Source organism: Schistocerca americana, chromosome X (genome assembly GCF_021461395.2).
Source record: "Schistocerca americana isolate TAMUIC-IGC-003095 chromosome X, iqSchAmer2.1, whole genome shotgun sequence".
Taxonomy (NCBI): domain Eukaryota; kingdom Metazoa; phylum Arthropoda; class Insecta; order Orthoptera; family Acrididae; genus Schistocerca; species Schistocerca americana.
In genome coordinates this window covers 275,004,356-275,012,688 of record NC_060130.1, presented here as the reverse complement: position 1 = coordinate 275,012,688, position 8,333 = coordinate 275,004,356, and the positions used below count along the sequence as shown (strand labels likewise).

The 8,333-nt window shown below is 35.6% G+C and overlaps 1 protein-coding gene across 1 annotated transcript in view; it reads right to left on the bottom strand.

The window, feature by feature from the left end:
- Positions 1–928: 928 nt before the first annotated feature.
- The window catches only part of LOC124555962, a 207,380-nt gene continuing 199,975 nt past the window's right edge, over positions 929–8,333 (bottom strand). The window contains exon 11 of the mRNA XM_047130009.1: positions 929–2,045. The gene's annotated coding sequence lies outside the window, so the exon portion shown is untranslated. The remainder of the gene's footprint in view (positions 2,046–8,333) is intronic.

The following is an 8,333-nucleotide window of genomic DNA, read 5'->3' as shown; positions in this document are numbered from 1 at the left end:
TGTCCCAAATTTTCTACTTTTCACCAAATAAAAGAATGACAATCACTTGATGTCTTTTGAAAGGGAGAGGTATTTGCAGTTTACCCCTATAAACTGCTTGCATCACAACACCGTTGTTATTTTTCAGTTCTTCTAAACAATGTAGTCACATTTGAAACTTTGGTAAATGCAGCAGTTGTCTTACTTTTTCTGCCAAGTTTTCACAAGTGTGTGGAAAGCACAGTGTTCAGAACACCAAGTTTTCACTCAAAGAAGGCATTTGAGGGTGTCAGAAACAAAGGGGGAACAAGTAACATTTCGTACAAAAATGACATAGTGCATCTAGAGCATGGTAAAGTATCACTGCTAAACTGTAAATAAAGAGAAAACTAGTAACAAGATGTTACAAAACAGTTATTTCCATGTGTTTATATATAAGAAAAAGGAAGTAACCCAGGTGGGACAATAAAATATACAATAATGGAATAACATATTAAACAGTAATCTTTCCTATTTTCTTTCGCTATTAAAACGAATGAAAGGCATGGTGCTCATGTAACATTACATAAATGTTTTGTTGTAACTTTAAATAGCAATTTTATGACAACTGAATTGACAACAACCAATAACAAAAGCATTATAGAGAAAACATAACACACATTCTTTTTGATTCACAATATTCTGGAAGCAAAGGGATACAAGTGCATACAGACTTTTACAAATTGTAACATAATACTGAACATGTATATTTACCTGTTATTTCAGCAAGCAAACAGAAAATTCTACAAAGTATTTTTATGTCTTGTATAAAAAATTAAAATAAAACAAAAATTAAGTTCAAGGGAATTCTAAAATCTTGTGAACTTAAACTCCAGTTTTCCAAAAACTAAAAGAAGTGTACTTATATACCTTTACTTCTGACCCCCCCCCCCCCCCTCACACACACACACACACACACACACACACACACACACACATTTAGTACAAGATGCTTAGTCAATATTAAAACAATAAGATACCACCATATGTTTCCTGGGATTATTTTTAATCACTGTCTAGAGTTTATGTGTAGTTTCACAGTATTCATTTCTAAATAAAATGACAGTGTTTTAGCAGAGCTAATATTCTGTTGCCTTTGTTGAAAGATATAAAAACAACACACAACAGTGTTTAAACTTTTAGTTTTATAACAAGACAAATGATCAGAAAAAATAGTTGGAAGTGGTTAATAGTCTCACATAAGCTATGTTTATGAGAGTGTAGAACTTGGTGTTCCAATAGCATGTGGTTTTAAAACATCACATACACATGCATGTGGCATTATCACTAGTCAAAATGTATCTTAATGAACAAACACACACTTATAAGATGACTGGAACACTAAAGAATGATATAGTTGTGATGAAGATGAGGATGCATGAGAGCTAAAATTTTGTGCATACATCAAAAGTATCACTCAAAAACACCACAATTTTCACTAGATGATTGTTCATCAATATAAATTTGTATAACCTTTCGTTTCAACCTCTCCCTTACACATACAAACATACTTCTCCACTGCACTCATTTCATGGGATAGTATTTTCCACATTTTAGTGATATTTACTCATATTTGATAGTCTTCATTCCTATTCATGTCAAATACATTACAGAAATAAATGCAATCATAATGATGAGAATTACATTAATTTACAGTCGTTTGTTTAACACTGATGAGCTATTTACGTCCTGTAATTTTAGTTAAGTTCCTTTGTAGCTTCTGCTTATAACAAACTATATCACCAGGACTGAATATCTGCATTTATTACCTATTTCACAATGAATCTACTGGGGACAATAATAAAAACAACAATATTATGAAAAGAATAGTGTGTGACTCCTCATCTCCTCTATACAGTGAGTAGCAATCTCTCCTTTTCATAATAATGTTAACTGAATTATAGTTATACATCTCTCTTTCTCGGTTTTGTGTTTTTTTAGATTTTTGAAAGGTATTAGGCTGCCATTAACACATCTCAGTCCATTAAATGGGCAGGCAAGCTGCTTTAATCTTCTCTCCAGGATACCTAGAAAAAAAAGGCAGGTTGACTGGTAGCAAAGTAAAACTGAATACAGTGAGAAACTACGAATAATATATATGTGATGTCTGTTCTTTCAGACATGTCTAAAAGAACAGCTACCACATATATGATTAAGGCAAGGACAACGTTAACTGGAATACTCTCTTTCAAATTCTGAAGGTGGCAGGGGTAAAATACAGGGAGCGAAAGGCTATTTACAATTTGTACAGAAACCAGATGGCAGTTATAAGAGTCGAGGGGCATGAAAGGGAAGCAGTGGTTGGGAAAGGAGTGAGACAGGGTTGTAGCCTCTCCCCGATGTTATTCAATCTGTATATTGAGCAAGCAGTAAAGGAAACAAAAGAAAAATTCGGAGTAGGTATTAAAATTCATGGAGAAGAAGTAAAAACTTTGAGGTTCGCCGATGACATTGTAATTCTGTCAGAGACAGCAAAGGACTTGGAAGAGCAGTTGAACGGAATGGACAATGTCTTGAAAGGAGGATATAAGATGAACATCAACAAAAGTCAAACGAGGATAATGGAACGTAGTCAAATTAAATCGGGTGATGCTGAGGGGATTAGATTAGGAAATGAGACACTTAAAGTAGTAAAGGAGTTTTGCTATTTAGGGAGTAAAATAACTGATGATGGTCGAAGTAGAGAGGATATAAAATGTAGACTGGCAATGGCAAGGAAATCGTTTCTCAAGAAGAGAAATTTGTTAACATCGAGTATAGATTTAAGTGTCAGGAAGTCGTTTCTGAAAGTATTTGTATGGAGTGTAGCCATGTATGGAAGTGAAACATGGACGATAACCAGTTTGGACAAGAAGAGAATAGAAGCTTTCGAAATGTGGTGCTACAGAAGAATGCTGAAGATAAGGTGGGTAGATCACGTAACTAATGAGGAGGTATTGAATAGGATTGGGGAGAACAGAAGTTTGTGGCACAACTTGGCTAGAAGAAGGGATCGGTTGGTAGGACATGTTTTGAGGCATCAAGGGATCACAAATTTAGCATTGGAGGGCAGCGTGGAGGGTAAAAATCGTAGAGGGAGACCAAGAGATCAATACACTAAGCAGATTCAGAAGGATGTAGGTTGCAGTAGGTACTGGGAGATGAAGAAGCTTGCACAGGATAGAGTAGCATGGAGAGCTGCATCAAACCAGTCTCTGGACTGAAGACCACAACAACAACAACAACCCAAAGACCCCTTCAGTGCAAATGCTCACCAATCTCAAACTCTTGTGAGATCATCAAAATGCCATGAGTAATGAGAATAATTGACAAGGGGCACTACAACAATAGTGTGTGCATAAGTTGAGAAGTTGGATCTGACAGGGGGTACGCTAACGTTGTCCATAGGAGTGCGATGATCACTGTGTCTGCATCACGCAGTGGTCAGTGCATCTGTCTAGTAAGCAATTGACCCAGTTTGAATCCTGGTCTGGCACAAATTTTCAACTTCACTCATTGATTTAAATCAGTGCCCACTGGCAGCTAATGTTTTTAATTCCTTCATGTCTAAATTATGAATAAAGTGACTAAAATATTCTTTGACAAGGATGCATCACTATTAATTACAAAAACTGACACAGGTGAAAGATATGGTAATAGATGCAATAATATTCCTGAACAGAAACCATTTTTGTGACAGTTACATGGGCACTTTGTGTAATTCCAACTACATTCCACAATGTGTAAGCTGAATACAGAGGGGATTGAAGTCACTTGTGTGTAGTCACTGTTAGTGTGCCAAAGAAAACTGCTTTATAAATGCACCAACAGTAATTAATACCTATATTTAATGCACACTTTTAATATGTACATTATCCAAAGTTTACATCTACAGATTGTCTAGTTGCCATTTGGCTTAGCCCACAGCTAATAATACTGATTAGCAGTACCTGCCTGATGGTTCCTCATAAGCTAAGAGCTTTAAAAGACCCTTATTTCTGGGAATACTCCTCTATAATTACTACAGCTGACTTCTAATACACTAGAAAAAATAAAAAAACTTACATTGTTCTCATTTTAACATTTACAACATTGCATTACAATGTTCCATTTTAAAATTTGATTGATATTTCCCTTCTAGTCATGATATGACTTGTTTTTGAGATATCACTCTGTAACAGCACAATAAGAACAAATGAGGAGGAAATATAAATATGAGCAATCTGTGATATTCTGCATTGAACACAGCATGAACTAGAATAGCTGTAATCTCATGATAGCTATGCACATTCAGTGGTGCATTGTGTGATGTAAAAAAACTAAAGTTGTCATCAACCCAAAGGTTAGTTTCAACACAACCACAGACATGGTATGCCACTGCCTTCATGTGACCTCTAAACTGACTTACACAGACAGTTATACAAGGACACACAGTTTAACGTAGACTCTCAACCATAGTGCAACTCATCATTTTTTTCACATCAAGAAACATTACTGCTTTGTCAGACAGACAACTGAATACTGTGATTACTTTTTTTTATTTATTTTTTAAAACTTTTTTAAAACTTTTATCTCCAGAAATTTCATATGCTAACACAAAATATGGTGAAAAATATAATATAAGAAAAAACAATGAGCAGTAATTTTAATGATCAGTATGAGCTACTAAACAATGAAAAATATTGATATCAACTACCAAAGTTTCCCCTGCACATGTAAGATGACACTACATTTTCTTTCCCTTTAATGACAGATTTGGGAAAATAGCATTTTTACTTGAGTAAATATGGTATTAACATAAAGGATTAGGAATAAACAAAATTAAAGTTGAAAAGATATCTGTGGCAACAGAAAATGGCACCATGTCAATAGTATCAAGGGAACCACACTGTCTACAGATATCCAAGAGGATGTGGTGTGCATAGTGACATAAAAACAAAGGATTAATAAGAAGATGCAGAATTGCACACAATAGTCATTGTGGCATGAAGACTCACTAAATTAGTCTTTAGTGATTATACTACACCTAAAGTGAAATTACAAAGTAATAGTCTGAATTTTGATGGACAGGCACTCTCACAAAACATATATCTGGATGTAACAAGAGACTAGGTAAAACAATATGCAACTAATTATAAAAAATATTTGAAAATTACCCAAAGTTTTGAAAATTACCCAAAGTTTTGAAAATTCTTTTTCTCTTTTTAATCTTCCAATCCCTTTGCAGCTTATTGCAGAAATATTAGTCACCTCCTTAAAAGAGCACACTAGTCACTTTAGAGTGCAATATATCATGTAGAAACGATATCAGGCAGTCATGTGACCCTCTGCCACTGGAGACATGGCAAAATGACAGGAAGGAGCTATCACGATTCGATGTGCCCACGACAACATCATGAATGAAGTTGCCCAATTTGTTGGTGTATTAGTGCAGACTGTCCAGTGGAAGGCAGTGGCATACATGGCTGTGCCTGTGTTGAAATCAACCTTTGGGTTGATGAAAACTTTACTTTTTTTTACATCACACAATGCGCTGCTGAATGTGTATTGCTACCATAACATTACGGCTATTTAAGTTCATGCTGTGTTCAAAATGGAATATCACAAAGGACATTGTGAACTGAATTGTGTATGGGATGCTGAAAATGAGATCGACATTGTGAATACAGTCTGCTTGCTCATATATATATTTTCTCATCATTTGTTCTTATTGTGATGTTACAGAGTGATACCTCAAAAATAAGTCATATCATGTGTCTGGCTAGAAGGGAAATGTCAATTCAATTTTAAAATCAAACACTGTAATGAAATGTTGCAAATGTTAAAATGAATAAATGCTGTACCACTCATCACCATGTAACATGGCATAACTACAATAGTCATAAAAAGATCATAACCAATTGGGACCACAGGTGAGTGTCACACCTTGTCAATGACAATCTGCCCCACACTGGACGGGAAGTGCTGCTGTGAGTGAAAGCAGTTCCAACGCAAGCAGTTCCTGAGTGAAAGTTGTGAAGAGAACTGCACACAGTCAACATTTGAATTCAGGTACCTCACAAAAGGTCATTGCTCAAATATAATTGAATGTCTTCTATGGGCCTAACAGCAAAGCATCTGGATAGTAGCTGACTAGAGGTGTGTAGCAACAAGCTGTGACTTTGCCTCTTTTCAAATTAGGCAAGCTGCTGAGTGTACCAATAGCCCATGAGGTGTTTAAACTGTAGTGTGTGGAGGCTGTAGTTCAGGCTGGTCTCTGATGTTTTGCAGCTATTTGTCGTTGTCCACTGATTCAGTTTACTACTGGACATGAACCGAGATGTTTATTTCAACATTCCTGGTGTTGCCTTTCCCTCTACATCTCCATGTTTACTATGCTGCATACACTCCAACCTTCCCAGATGACAACAGCTGCACAAATACATTCCCAGTTTGACAAACACTTGGAACCCCTATCATGCCTCAATTGACCCACTAAATCACCGAAGCTTAATGCCACAGAAAATATCTGGGACAATTTGGAATAGCACTCAAAGTATACCAATTAGTATCCCTGTAGTTTTGTAGCTCTGCAGGATCTAATCGTCAACAAGTGGCTTCAGCTGGATATGGCATACCTGAATAAATTTGTGGACAATTTTTCCTGCTGAACTGAGGACATCATCAAGACAAAAGACAGTGTTACATGATATTAGTATGTAGTCTCCTGCTGGTAATTGATTCTTTGTCTAATGTGCTTATATTACAACCTAGTACTGACAAAGAGAAAATCTGCAGCATGAAAAATCTTTTGTAACATGATGTTCTTGATCTTACACAGGGTGTATACGCAGACAAGGAAAAAAAATTCTTGGATTTTTCCTGGATTTCCCGGTTAAAAATGCACTTTCTCCTGAGTGAAAATACACTTTTTCCATGTTAAGTGACAGTATACTTTCCCTCAGAACAGTAAATCCTTTGAATGGCTATGGTTTTATACACCAGTGTAGAATTTTGTGGCACTTTAGAAAATGAAACTCAGGGGAAAAAAAATAATAAATAAATAAAATTCGGGATGATCTTTGATGTGCAGCAACAAATACACTGCATATTTTCATATAACGAAAGTATAAATGCGAATTTCATCAAACACCGCCTGTTACTTTCCAAAGCATTGAAATTGAGATTGAGATTGAGACTGCGAAGCCCTTTTGTAAGCCAGTCATAGCTCATGTCAAGTTATCTCGCCAGCTGATGACAGTGGATATTCAGAGTATAGGAGACGTGATTTAGTCAGCTAATAGCAACATCACTGCCTCAAGTAGTGTGAACACACAAACAGGAAAAAGTAATAGTTTAAATTAATATACATAGTGTTGCTACAAGAAAAGTGAAGCTTTCACATATAATATTGGTCTCGAAGATTTGTGGGGACGTAGAACTATTGGCTCTTCCTCCCAAAAATATCGCTCCTGTACCACAGCAAGATCAGTTCTCTGTAGTACGAGCTCTATGCCACATGCATTGTGAGAATAAAAGTATTCATAATAAGTGACAGGAGTGAGAGTGATTATTTATCATCGTAATTACCATGCACACTCACCACTACCTATAGATCAATAAGCTTTTTTGTGCATGTTACACTTTAAGATACATCACACAAATGTGCCAGTAAAATTTTTAATAATGACATTAATGTCATTCTTCTGGGCACAAAATTCTTCTAAATGGCTCATCCTCAAAGAGCTGAGTTTTAAATGAGAGTCAAACACTCTGTGATTTAAGAAATTCATCATACATTCTCACACACTGTTCATCTTGTGTAAAAGGAAATTTATTTTGAAAGTAACACTTTTCAAACCACCATTCACTTTAATAAAAGCCAAATTTCTTTAACAAAATGACAAAAATAACATCATTGTTCAACAAGGCAATTAATGCTTGATTGTCAGAAAGATGGAAATAAAATAAGATCTGAAATTAATAACATATTTTAGCATTCCATAATTATGTGAATGTATTTTAATTCACTTGATAGCTCCCAGCCACATAAATCCATTTTGTTTTCATTTGACATGAGAGCTGTGAAGGAACAGGAAGCGGCAAAATCACTAAACGTTAAACAAGCCGTACTCAAACTCAGACTGCTCTCCACATCAGACTCGGATCAATGATATTTCTGAACTGAGCAATATTAGATAGTGGAGACCTTCCCCCCAACTGACCCTCCCTCGAGAGTTTGAGATACGATGCCAAAAATTTAAAATAATCAACTTTTCAAAAATATGTTCATTTTGTAGTGCATATCTTCCTGAAGGAGCTGATACATAAAACATATATTTTCAAGGTCTTAAAGG